Source organism: Carassius auratus, chromosome 41 (genome assembly GCF_003368295.1).
Source record: "Carassius auratus strain Wakin chromosome 41, ASM336829v1, whole genome shotgun sequence".
Classification (NCBI taxonomy): Eukaryota; Metazoa; Chordata; class Actinopteri; order Cypriniformes; family Cyprinidae; genus Carassius; species Carassius auratus.
The window spans coordinates 12,719,038-12,732,926 of record NC_039283.1 but is presented as its reverse complement, the minus strand read 5'-3'; positions in this window follow the sequence as shown (position 1 = coordinate 12,732,926).

Sequence of the window (13,889 nt, the reverse complement as noted above, 5' to 3'; positions counted from 1 at the left end):
ACACATCACATGTTTATATTTAATATTATCAAATAAATACTCTCTAAGCCGTCCATTTTGACATATTTTGTGTGTTTTTTATTGTTTCAGAGCACGTGGAGTCAACACTTTTCAGCTTGGCGAAGAGCGTCTCTTGTGCGGATTGTGCTTTCAATGTTTTATTATCAATCACGTCACGCAATATAGCAACAGTATAAGACAGTTTTTTTTCAACAATTACCGATTCTGCTGATTCTGACTTTATTCTGACTTTTCTGAATGATTATATATATATATATATATATATATATATATATATATATATATATATATATGATTAAATGAATATAAAACATCAATTTGTAAATGCACCAGTGTGAAGGCATTTTTAGTGTTTTATACTGTACATATAATAATATACAGTAAGAACACAAACAAAGAAACAAAGTAAAACAAACTGACAAATATAATAAAACAAATATACAAATTAAATTAAAAATAGTGCCTTCATTTTTCCATGTATGTATTAATAGATTAATGCTATAAATATTTAGCCCCGGGACTGATTAAATACCGGATTTCGGTAACCATCCCTAACTACCACTTCTCACTATTAACTAGTTGCTTGTTAGTGAAAATTAGCTTATTGGCTGTTTATTAGTACAAAGCACATATTAATACCTTTTTCTGCATGACCATATTTTAGATCCCTTAATACTACCACAAACCTAAATGTAGCAACTATCTTACTATCAATAAGCAGCAAAATTAAGAGTTTGAGGCAGAAGTTGTAGATAGTAGTTACAGTGAGAATTTGTCCCCAAACTAAAGTGTGAGCAAATAAATAGATACATTTTCTCTCTTTTAGCCTAATTTTTCATAAAGAAATCCACACAGTCATTTTATCAGCTTTTATTTTTATTATTATACAAGTTAAGTTCCAATATACTTCTGCTGCTTAAAAAAAAGGATGTTTCAAAAATCATAAGAGAAGACATTAGAGTTTACCTTGGCTGCTATAAAAATATTCAAGTGCAATTCTAGTCTGCAGTGATATTCATTTTATGTCATTAATATCAACTCACTGGAATTTAATCCACTGAGAATTTAATCCGGTGACCACTGAACTACTATAAAACACTCAGCCACAATAATATACTAAAATCTCAGAGAATATACAGCAACTCTACTACATCTTCAACTGTCATCAGCAGACGCAGGTTCATTTTCAGGACATGGTGGGAAAGCTGTATCCTCTCACTCAGTCAGTTGACACGTTCATGTGCAAGTGTGTGAATAGTGTCGTTGTGTGTGATGAGGTGAGACCCTGGTGTTGTGAAGAAGCCGTACCCTTACACCACGGCGGCCTGATTCACAACACCAGCTGTCCTGCCCCATCATAGAGGTAGAACACATCATTCATCAGCTTCCTCCTCCATGCAGGTCACCTGTCAATCAAACAAATGCATCACATATGACCCCTTGACTGATAATAGACAATTGCACCACATCATAGATAAAATTATATTTTCTGTGTGTATTATTATTATAGGACACATGTATAAAAAAATACACTCATGAATGTTGTTGATTTGACCTTTTCTTGCAGGACGAACAAAGCCAATTTCAAAATAATGTGAATGAATCGTTACTAAAAAGTTCTACATTCTGTATTTAATTAATATTCAACAATAAATATTCCTGAAAGAATAGCAAGGAAAGCATTATATTATTTTTAAACAGAAGAAAATATTTTAAAAACCTATTAAGCACCCTTTTTCCGGTCAAATTAATTAAGAGACACATGATAATTAACATTAAAGATTCCTGTATGTTTCTGTAAGTTGAAGAAGCTGTTAATATACCTAAAAAAATGACCTCGCATTACAAAACCCTCGGCGTGGCCCGCGGAATAAAAGGCGTAATTACTGCGTTCACCTCACCAGGGAAAGTTGACTTCCTGATAATTCCTTCCCTGTTACAGGACAGCCTCCAGGGTAGAGGTCTTATGAGTGTGGCTCTTATGTTTCTGATTTCATTTCAAAGGCTTAACTGAATTGAACTACTGCAATGGAGTTTTTTGTATTTTTTGTATTTTCTCACAAGAATATGACTATTTCCTGTGACTCTATTATTTGGCTATTTTACTATCCCATCTCTATCCACTGCAGGTTAATCCATGTTAATTCCTGCACGGATGAACATGTCACAACACATATAATATCCAGGCAATACGTTCCCCCTTCTAATCCTGTTTCATCAGCTCGTGTGACCTTTACGGTCAATCTCATTGCGACAAAGCCCACATATGGGCTTCTGAGCCAAGAACTTCTTTAAGGTTTGAATGAAAGACCGTGAGAGGCAGGAGATTTCTGGATGTCTGCCAGTATCCTACAAACACAGACTGACACAGTGCAGAGTCATGAAAAGAATAAAACAAGGAAATACATAGAATCTGTATGGAACTGTAAAAGCATGTGTGTGTGTGTGTGTGTGTATATATTAAAAAAAAGACATGTGACCCGTCTTTGAGACAAGTAGAAATAATCATGCCCTCTCTCTTCTCGATGCCAGAGGATTTTAATACCCTTTTTGAAGTGCACTGAGTTTAATTTGCAAATTGACCTCAATAATTTGGGTGCATTTAATATTAAGTCCTCTGATATTTTCAGCCGTGCAGCTCTCATCTCAACAGTGTCAGAGACAGATTGTAATCTTTTGAAAATGAAGGGAATCAGATGGACAGCTCCAAACTAATACATCAAACCCAATGTAATGCACAATGTGATCAAAAGAAGTGTAATGCTTAATAATACAGTTTTTGTAAGGTTGATGTTAACAATATTTTTGACAAATTTATTCTTGAAAGTGTTTTTTTTTGTGTTCCTTTTTATTATATTTAAATTAAATAAAATTAATTGTAATATTTTTGTAATGCAAATAAGAATATTGACTATTGAACCCCAGACCATCCTCATAGACTCAACAGATCTGGTAGTGGATCTTGTCTTGATATTGGAGAGTGAGTTTTTTTTGCGGTGATGTTTGTGCTGCAGCTCTCTTGACGGACTGAGCTCTGGCCATTTCCTGCTGAAGCACCAGCTGTTCCTCTGACAGTCTGCCTGCTACATCAGAACCAACTCATTTATCTCCCACATCCCACACACGGCCCGCCGACAAAACCAAAGTCACTGTCTCATCACCATGAGAGAGAGAGAGAGAGATGGCAATATATGGTACAATGATCATGTCAGATTTTAATATAATGGTGTTTTATATATTCATTCATTCATTACTGTGATATTTACATGGACCTCAAGATACTTCCAAGAAAATCATGGTTTTATCACAGTACAGGTCCAAAACAATGGCATTAAACTTCATGATCAGTTTGGCTTATGAATACTGATTACGTCACATCAGATTTACCCATTACTTGATTTGTTGAAAGGCAGACCCTTATGCCATTGAAAAACTTCCCAAGTGTTATGATTGTGAAATTAAAGTGATTAAAAAAGTCCTTACTCTATACAGTGAAAAACTGTAGCAGATCTAATTTCATGTATGTTTACTGAAAAAAATAAAATACTATTAACAGCTCTTGGAAGTAAAAAAAGAACAAATAATTTCTTGATTTACAGTGAAAACTGTAAATTGACATTCCCAGAATCTCTGAGTGACAGCGCAGCTATTGATGGTTTTTCAGTAAATTACGTTAAATAAAGTTCCTTTTTAGTCTTATAGGATTTGTTTAGTCTTAAAGATATGTTATATCTTTAAGATTTAAGATTCAAGATTTTAATGTGTCACATACATGGTTATATGGAGAGCATATGACCAGCAGTAAAATGTAAGGTTAAGTGCTGCTTAACACGTACTGCTGTTAAGTGTTGTTTATCGCATTATTTCAGAGTCATGTGTGTATTTGAGTGTATGACACAGTGCACCTTCTGTATATTACGATTTATCGTGGCTTATGGAAGAGCTGAACTTACATTAATCATATGTCTTCCTCTTTACAAACATATTAAGGTTAAAAGCAAACCAAAATAAAAGTATTCATGTGATATAATTCTTTACTTCTTATTTCATTCTGTCCAGGATCATTAGGCTCTGGCTCTTTAGACTGGAAACACGGACAGTTTGTCACACTTGTTTTGCTTGCTAAACGCTGGCCTAAACATTAATGGCTCCTGGCTGTAATTAAAGCTCTTAAGGAAATTACCCCGAGCTGAGTTCTGTGGAAGCTGCTGCGGGGGAGGATTCCGTGGCACAATCCCAGCCAGTCTTTCCTCCTCAAACACGGCAGAGTTCGCGTCTAAGTTCTGAAAGAACGATCCATTCCTTCTGAGCTCTCCTGACAGCTAGGCTTATTCAGCAGAGTGCTGGCCCACCCAACTCGAATTCTGGGACTTTGCTAAGCAGTTTCAACATATCTCAATGTCCCCGCAGGAAACCTAACAGAAGGATCAATCAAACGATCACAGCAACGCAGAATCAGACACAGGCTGGACGTGTCTGGCTCGCACTGCTTAGCTGATGCTCTGCCAAAACACAACTTTGATGAAAGAGATGCAATACAATATTTGGACCCTCAGTACCCTCAAAGGTAAAACTTTATAATAACTTTCATTAATAAATCATTAACAAACATTATATGGATCATTAGTTAATATACAGTCAACGTGTTAGAAACGTGAGATCATGTGCTTGGTAATGTTTGCTAATTAACTTATTAAACATTAGATAATGTTCAAACAAATCGTTATTTCATGTCAGTTAAAATACTTACAAATGTCATTAAACTTGCACTTCTTGAAAATCTACAATTTTTTTACGGATGTAATAAAATGATTAAAAGCTTGTGTTAATGCACAACACTTTTGCTGCTATTGAGGAATGATGGGGTACGGTTAGGGACAGGTTTGGTGGTTTGGGTAAGTTTAAGGATCAACAGTGTAGAGGGGTCAATTTCATTCTTATAAGGAAGCACAGTTCTTGATAAATGAACAAGTATTTTCTTTCAAGAAATGATTTATTTCCACCCCGTTTAGTTATGATTCAAGGAATGTTGATGCAATAATATAATATAATATACAAAAACAGAAACTGATGGTATGCTGATTTAGATAACTTAGTAAGTGTGTGTGTGTGTGTGAATTTGATGGTTATTTTAAAGGTATTTTAATGGTTTATATTCTTATCACATTCACTGCAGCTGCCAAAGGCAAAAGAGAATTGGAAAAAGATCAGTCCATCTCCCCTAATACACTAAAAAAAGTTAAAAAAAATAAATAAATAATGGACATTTTAGGGACCCAAAGATGCCATTTTGCAAAACTAGATGTGATTCATAAATGTGAATGGTGTTTACTGCTAAATATAGTTTCATTTCCAGCAGCTAATCATTAATTGATGAACTTCAAACATAATAAGACATGCTACCAAGTAAAAATGACCTGTTAAATGGTTAATGCAGTCAGGTCTTGGTAAACTGCCTATAACATACTGTATAGTAATACCATGCGTCGAGCATTTCAGATTCTCACGACTGAGTGCAAATCAAACTGTCTGTAACTATGAGTCCTATCAACCCAAGGGAATTATTAATATCAATGATAACAAAGAAATTAATTGTATATAAAAAAATTATAAGAATAATCTAATGCCTACAGTCAGCAGATCTGTTTCTTGAATCTGTTAAGACAGTTTGCTCATTTCTAGGGAAATCTTGTGACGAGCTACTGGTCTGAATCTTGCTGCATACATTAAACAGCTCCAAACACACACACACACACACACACACACACACACACAAACTGCCAATGTCTGACGGCCTTGTGAAGTCCAGACTGTCAGTAAACGCATGACATGCAGTGATGGTCCCAGAGAATGTGTGCTGTGTAAAACAATACTGCCTCTGAAAGAGGCAAATCTCCTGTTTTACTTCTACAAAAATGTTTCCCACTGTTTGAAAGATAACAAAGATTCTAAACATTCTATTAATGATTCTAAAAACTTAAATTTAAAAACAGAATGCGGGAGGATCAATTTAAGCCAATCTGATTCTACGCTGCACGACCGTTTCTCCATTTCTGTGCTCCCTGCTGTAGTTAGACAGTAGGGGACAGCCTCTAGACACAAAATGGCTGTCTTCATCACCCATTATATGCTGCTATTCAGAGTAAAGTAGTTAGCAATGCTAAATGCTATGTGCAATGCAATGCTATGTTATCTGTACCCAGATAGGTCTGGAGTATAAGAGTGTTTGTGTGCTGGGCAGGCGTGGCACTGCAGTCAGAGAGAGAGAGACAGAGAGAGAGAGCAATATGTTTTTTGCGTGTATGTAAGAGAGCAAGACAAAAACAAAAAGAGAGAGTTTCCCTTTACATTGGACCTCTCTGATGCTTAAAGTCATAGAGGTAAGACCATGGGCGTCGCTAGGCCATATTTAGGGAAGCTATAGCTCATCAGCATCTTCCACCGCATTCTTTTTCAATCTGCAGACTGCAGCAGCACGGAGTGAGAAACAGAGGAAAAGGTTTGTGTTTATCAATAGATTGTTATAATATCTGCATCTGTGCAGTTCTTTGTCATTAAATACAGTTTACAAAATATCATGGAGGAGCAATCGGTACTGTACTTTCACATCTACTGTAGCCAGAGTTTCCTCCAGTGAAAATGAAGCAAATATGAATGCATATACTTTATAAAGTGATGTTGCCATTTTAATTTATATTCACCCTCATTGGGTGTAAATGTTGCCGTCGCAGCCCTCATAAATGCTTGATCTTTGTAAAGAAAAGAAAAAAGGAAAAGAAAGGTATTTACAAATAAAGAGGAGAATATAAAACAAGAGCAAGCAAAAAAGAAAAGAGAATAAAAGGAAAGGTGGATTAAAACTACAAAAACACAACACAAAAAATAATTAATTTAAACAAAAAAATCAAAATGAAACAAATATTAACAAAACAAAACACAAAGCATAACAAAAATAAACAAAACAAAAATCAAAACAAAACAGCACGAAACAAAACAAAAATAATTAATAAAAAATAAAAAATAAAAAGCACAATACTAAATAAAAAAACAGAAAAGTAAATAATTTGTGAAAAAAATAAATAATTTGTGCTGCAGTTCAATAGAAAAATATGTAATTGTTCGATGACATGAGTCTTAAAGGAGAGAGAGTTACTTTTCAGTTAAATAGCACTTCTAAGCACACACAATATACTCTAAATACTGTACTGACCTACTCTACAGGTCGACCAGTTACCAAAAGCATATGAAAAAAAAAAAAAAATGAATAACTCCAGACCACAACTATTATCTATTAACTCTATTAAATCCAAATGGGAAGATCACTGTGTTACAAACTAAGGTAGTGCTAAACGTAAAATAAAGTACAAGAGGAGGATCTGGAACAAATAAGTAGTTTACTGATGACGAAGGATAATAGAGACAAAATACAAGATTACATTTAGCATTTACACATTTAGGTAAGGTTACTAACATCTACATTCAAACATGCAAACATACAAACAATCACAGACGAGGGAGAACTAAACAGAACGGGTATTCAAACAATCAGGAGGTGATGAGGGAACTGGAAACAGGTGGGAGGAATCAATTAACAAAACTAGGAAGGTGACCAAAAAAGGAAACAAAGTTCATGAACGTGACACACTGGTTACGTTAAACAACTGTGATCGCATTTATTTTACTTAAACTATGTGTTAAATAGAAAGTGGCAAAGATAATACTTTCATTATCCCTGCAATAAAAATATACTGAGTAATATAATTTACTTTCTGCATTAAAAATATATTAGGTAGATACCGAGATTTTCATGTTCAACCTTATGTCCTGCTAAAGTGAGCAGACGGATGGACATTCACTGGAAATGCTTGAAAAAGTCTATTAAAGTGGTCTTCTTCTAATTAGCCCCTCTATGATTAAAGTCCTCCCTGTAGAATTCACAAAATGCAAGTCATTCTGCAGCCATTCCTGTCCCCTCCTCCCCCCATCACGATCCTGCCTAATCATCAGCGCTGCTAAAAAATCCTTAACGACAAGAATCTGTCGAGCAGCATGGTACATGATAAAATCAGTCATCTTGTAGATTTTGATTGACAGCAGACTGGAGACCCATTACTGTGGGTGGGTCAGACGCAGATGAGAAAAGCTGCTCTAACATGATGTACAAGGCACACAACATTAACTGCATTATGTAATGATTAGCAGTTAGGGCTAACGATGGCCAATAGGTTGCTAAATGATTAAAAAATTATGTTTCAATTTAGTGCAATTAAATATCTGGTCCAACAAAACATTTGTTCAGGGCTCTTCAGTCATTTGGTGTGAATATATCTTAAAAGTGTACACTTGATGAATGTGCATTTTGTGTCTTTGAAAGAAAAATGGTTTGAAATGGAGCATAAAAGAATATATAGCAAATAGCAAACATGAAATAATGCAAAAAGCAAACAGAAATCATAAAAACAGAAACAACAATGGGCAAGTAATACAAAGTAATAAATTAAACCTTTTAACAGCTGCTGTAAAATGATAGCTGAAATTATAAAATTATAGTTAAAGCCTTAAAATTATTGTATAATTCAATGATATATTTATAACAATCTAAGTTCTGCATGCTTGAAATTATTTCATATATTTTGTATTTAACTTAAGTACTAAGTTTTATTTTTGAAATATAACAACTTTTTTTCTTTCAAAAGTTTATAGAGTATTTAGAAATAACTGTGATTTTGCTTAAAAAATAGGTTGTACATTTTGAAGGTTTAACAATTCACAAATCAGAATTTGTTCTTAACATAAATTATGAGAACATAATTTTTTCTCAGAAATTATCAAGATTTCTTTTTTCTTTACTTTTTTTTTTTAAGTATAATGCACTAACATAAATATCAGTAAAAATGTAAATTAACTAAAGTTTAGAATATTTTAGATTGAGTCTATATAATAGCTGACTTGGCATATTTTTCAATAAGAAAGATCCGAAAATGAAACATCAGTCAGTCACAGGAAGCAAGAAGATTTAGCCGAAGCCTAAAAAGGCTGTGAATTTATTTGATTGTTAATCTGATTATAGTGAACACAGCGCGAGTAGAGAGAGAACGAGGAAAGAAAAGAAATGAAAGGAAGCCTGCAAGATGTCGGGGTTATATTTGCTGAAAAGATCAATTGGCATGCCAGCCTGGTGCTTTCACACTATTCAAAGACACACACAGTGACACAATGGGCACGCGACCACTCTTCTACCTGTCAGTCGAAACAAAGAGAGGAAAGGAAATACAACTGTGCTATACAACAGACACTGCAAAACTGGGGCAGCGGAAAGCATGACAAAGCAGAGTATTAACAGAAAATTTTTCATCTGCTATTTTATGAACACATTTATCTAACTAGATATGCATACTTTGTCTTTTCTTTTTTTAATGTAGTCTATTTTGATCTAAATTAGTTTTGTCTTGTGCCTAAAACACTGCACTAACACTAACATCAAATGATTTTCTTTTTAAAGCTAAAATTTTTTATCAAATATATAACATTTTAAATTATATTTTGTAATTATTATATCAGTATACATTTATAACTACTAATACTAATAACTTAAAACCAATCACAATTATATAACATAATTTGAAAGTGTGATATAATATGTTTTATTGAAAAAAAAAAAAATGATTTAATCATTTATCTTGTGGAGATACTGTAACAAATTCATATAACAAATTCTTCACATTTTTACAGTAAAGAGAGAGTTATTTTTTCATTCTGTTGTTGCTTTAAAATGTTGATGAAGGGTTTCAGGCTGACACCGATTTCATGCAACAATAAGAATTCGTTTTTTCAGTATTTACAGCTGCTGTTCATAATGATGTGAACATTAAAAACAAGAACTGAATTTGTAATTTACATCTCTTGTTCATTGATGCATATGGGTTGATATCATGCAAGAAGAGCATTAAAATATGAACAAAATGTGATATGATTATTGCAGCATACTCACACGAGTTTAGAGGGTCCTTATGGTGTTGTGTAACATCATTCAGGAAGCGCCATTCTGACTGCTGCTGCTTCTGCAAAAAAATACAAAAATAATAAAATAAAAAACACAGGGCATATTACTATTTAAAAGTTATTGTGGTTTTCAAGATCAAATTATCGAACAGACACTGAGAAATATTTCCAGCTCCTCACTCTCTTTGTTGACACAATTATACTGAATTATGAAACCGCAAACAAATCAAAACTGATGTGTGGAAAAGCAAAGAAAAAGATCTGATATGATTTATCTCAGATTGATTTAAAGAGTGATGAACTTTAAGTGGTAGATTCGGATTCTTACGGGAGATTCAGTTGACTGGTTCTAAATAGATGGCATGAAATAATTTGGAAATGCATTATAGGAATCCTGAACACTTTAGGAAAACAGTATTTCCATACGCATTCACACTAGTTCTGCATGTTCAAAAAATAGTGAAAGTTCATTCAGGAATGCTTTTTGACTAAAAGGCAGCACATTTGGAGCACTTTTCTTTCACTGTGACGGAGTGAGAATGACAGAGAAGAGAAAAGTACAACAGACGGAGAGAGAACGAGAAAGGTGGAGAAAGAGGGCATCTACACAAACACACAAGCAAATGTACAGAAATGGAAGACAGTAGAAGAAGACAATGGTGTACTTCTGGCTTCGTCCATGAGGGGGAGGGTCAAGCGCAGCCAGACTCGTTTCTCAAAGTTAACAGTGTCATTAATCACCTGCGTCACACTCGGGCTCGATATCAGATTGAAGCCATATGATTACACTCATTGATTGAGCGGAGGTTTTCTCCAGATGCCTGCTCGCCGTGTTCTGTCCCGGTTGTTTATTAATTGACCAACTAATTCAAGGACAAAAGCTGACAAACTGGATCATGAATAATACTCCCTTCACTTGCACTGCTGGGATCACATGAATGAACTAGTCAGGCGATAATGTTCGCGCTGAAAATAATTACTCTCACTGACTTATGATTTGTGATTGTGTGACATTGGATGCAGCAATGAATCACATCATGACTGAATATGAAATATTAATTCGTGTTTCCAGGGAAATCCCCTAAAATGTCCCTTCAGAGAGAGCATCACTTCTGTTTGTTAAATAATTTATAGCTAACACAAAAAAGTGAAATATTTAGAAATGATGTATTAAATAAATCAAACAAACAAACAGATAAATGTTTTTATAAAGCTGAACATTTGCACGATTCTTTTTAAACAGACCAGATCGGTTTGTTTGGATTTGAGATGCGTGTTAAAAATCGAAAGATGACAGAAATATAGCTTAAAACTATAAAACTTTAGCTAACGTAAAAAGTAAAACATTTATAGAATGTAATGTTTTATATTATTACAAATTTTTTGTATATAAATAAATGGATATTGTCGGTTTGGAGATTTGAAGAAGACATTTGCACACCTGTTATTGTATATTTAGACATTGTTTGACACACACACACACACACACACACACACACACACACACACACACACACACACATATAAAATGTATGCACAATAAGATGACTTATGCATAATCTTTAGCTGAGGCAAAAAGTATATAAATTATATTACATCATTAGATTTTTCCAGCTAAATAAATTAATAAAATATGTTTTATGAAACTAAACATTTAAAACGTTTTTTTGTGTTATATATATATTTTTTTAGCATTTGCATTTTTTTTTTAAATCTAAAGATGACAGAGATATGACTTTTAATCTGTAGCTGACGTAAAAAATGTACATGTTTTTATTAATAATTAATTTAATTAATAAGCAACTGTTAATTGATTGATTTGTTTGTTTGATTTGTATATTCATCCTAATTTTATTACCAAGCCTATTAGTCGTATTATTGAGATAAGCAACATAACATTATCACACATAATATATATATATATATATATATATATATATATATATATATATATATATATATATATATATATATATATATATATGAATACACTTTATAATCCATATATTTTTAATAGGCATTTGTTGATCTAAGTATGTTGGGTTTATTTCTGGAATGCCATTGGATCAGGTGATGGCTGTAGGCACACACACACAGTAGAGCTCAGCACAGTCAAAGCGAACACACTCTCAGCAGCTCGACTGTCTAGCACAGCTGCTTTTCCTCTATGAGCCACACGCATGTTGATTATTTCACAGAAAGCCATTAGTGACTTTAAAAGATCATTTGTGGTGTGGGCTACGTGACTGATAGATGGTTAAGTGTACAGTACATTAACCTTCTCTCTTTCTAGCTTCCTGCATGCTGATTCAATCTCGGAGGGTTCGGTTCTTGCACTAGAGGAAGTGGTATATCTTGTGCAGATATTGTTTTATAGAGTATAATTGTGTTGATTATAAAATAGGACTGTTAACATTTTTTTAAAGACATGTATCTATGATTGTGACTAATGTTTTTGTCTTTTTTTTTTTTTTTGTAATAAAATGAATGAAAAGAAATAATACATGTGATTTAGCCATTGAGAGCAAAAATGAAAAAGAGCATTTCAACGGCGGTAATTACAATGGGTTCCATCACACTGATGACTTTAATTGAGATCTACAGAGATATTTCTCAAACAGAGACAAGAAACACTTACAGCTCACTGGAAGCTGATAAAAGAATATCTGTCCACAAACTTTTAAAATTAGGATGGGAAAATGGAGCAGCAAAAAAGGGGACTTTAATTTTACAGAACTATTGTGATGCCCAGGGGCACGGACCGAATGATTGCTGCCTGTTCTAAATTGTGTAAAAATAAAGCGCACCATATGGACTAGGCCATCACTGCTGCTTCTGGGGCAACCTGTGTCATAGATTAACATATCACACTACATAAAGAGTGACTGAGAGTGAAATATTATTTAGAGGATCATTATTCATGTGTGCAGTTCAGTGATGTGTGATGAATATAACCAAAGAGGAAGCAGAGGAGAGAAGAAGCTAAGAGAAACAACTGAAGACACCCATGACATCAGTGTTAAAGAGAGAACTGACTGTGATTACCATTTTACCCTGCTATTTTTTTTCTTTCAGAGATCAGGCTCTGCCCTCATCTGCCTCCCCTTCCAGAATCCCCTACACTCGAGGGATTACTTTTCATTTCATATCTGCTGTTAAGTTATATTCTGCTCTGGTAGAGAGGGAAAACGTCTTTGAAAGAGGGAATTAAGAAAATCTGAATGGATAAATTGAGAGATCATACATTTGAATGTGTGTGTGTGTGTGTGTGTGCTCTTGTTTTTGTGACATATCAGGACACAACTCTATATAATGACATGGATATGACAAGGAGAGGGTGACTTATGAGGACATAAACCAAGCCCCCACTTCTCACAAAAACAAAGTGTGTGTGTGTGTGTGTGTACATGTGAAATGATCGCAAGGAAACAAAAGGTAAGATTTTTCATTTGTAAAAAATACTAAGGTAGTCTTATTGGTTTCCCCAAATATATAATTTTAAGTTGTTTCATCTGTCCCGCAGGTTGATTTTTATTATTATTATTATTATAACATCTATTGATTGATTGATTGTTTTTTTTTTCTTTCTTTCTTTTTGTTACTTGTTGTCACATCAAAACTGTTTTGAAGATATTGTACATTTATTTTCAATCCTTTTAGTCCCAGAGCTACAGTTTCAAAATTAAACTATGAAAATAATAACATAAAATTGTTGATTGCTTTTTGATAAGCTATGATGGCCAAAAAAGAAAGAAATGATCACAAACCAATTAAATATTTACAGTGTGAAAACGAATATCAATAATATTGCATATTTGTGATGAAATAAACTTTATCCAATCACAATTGTATTTATTTATTTATTT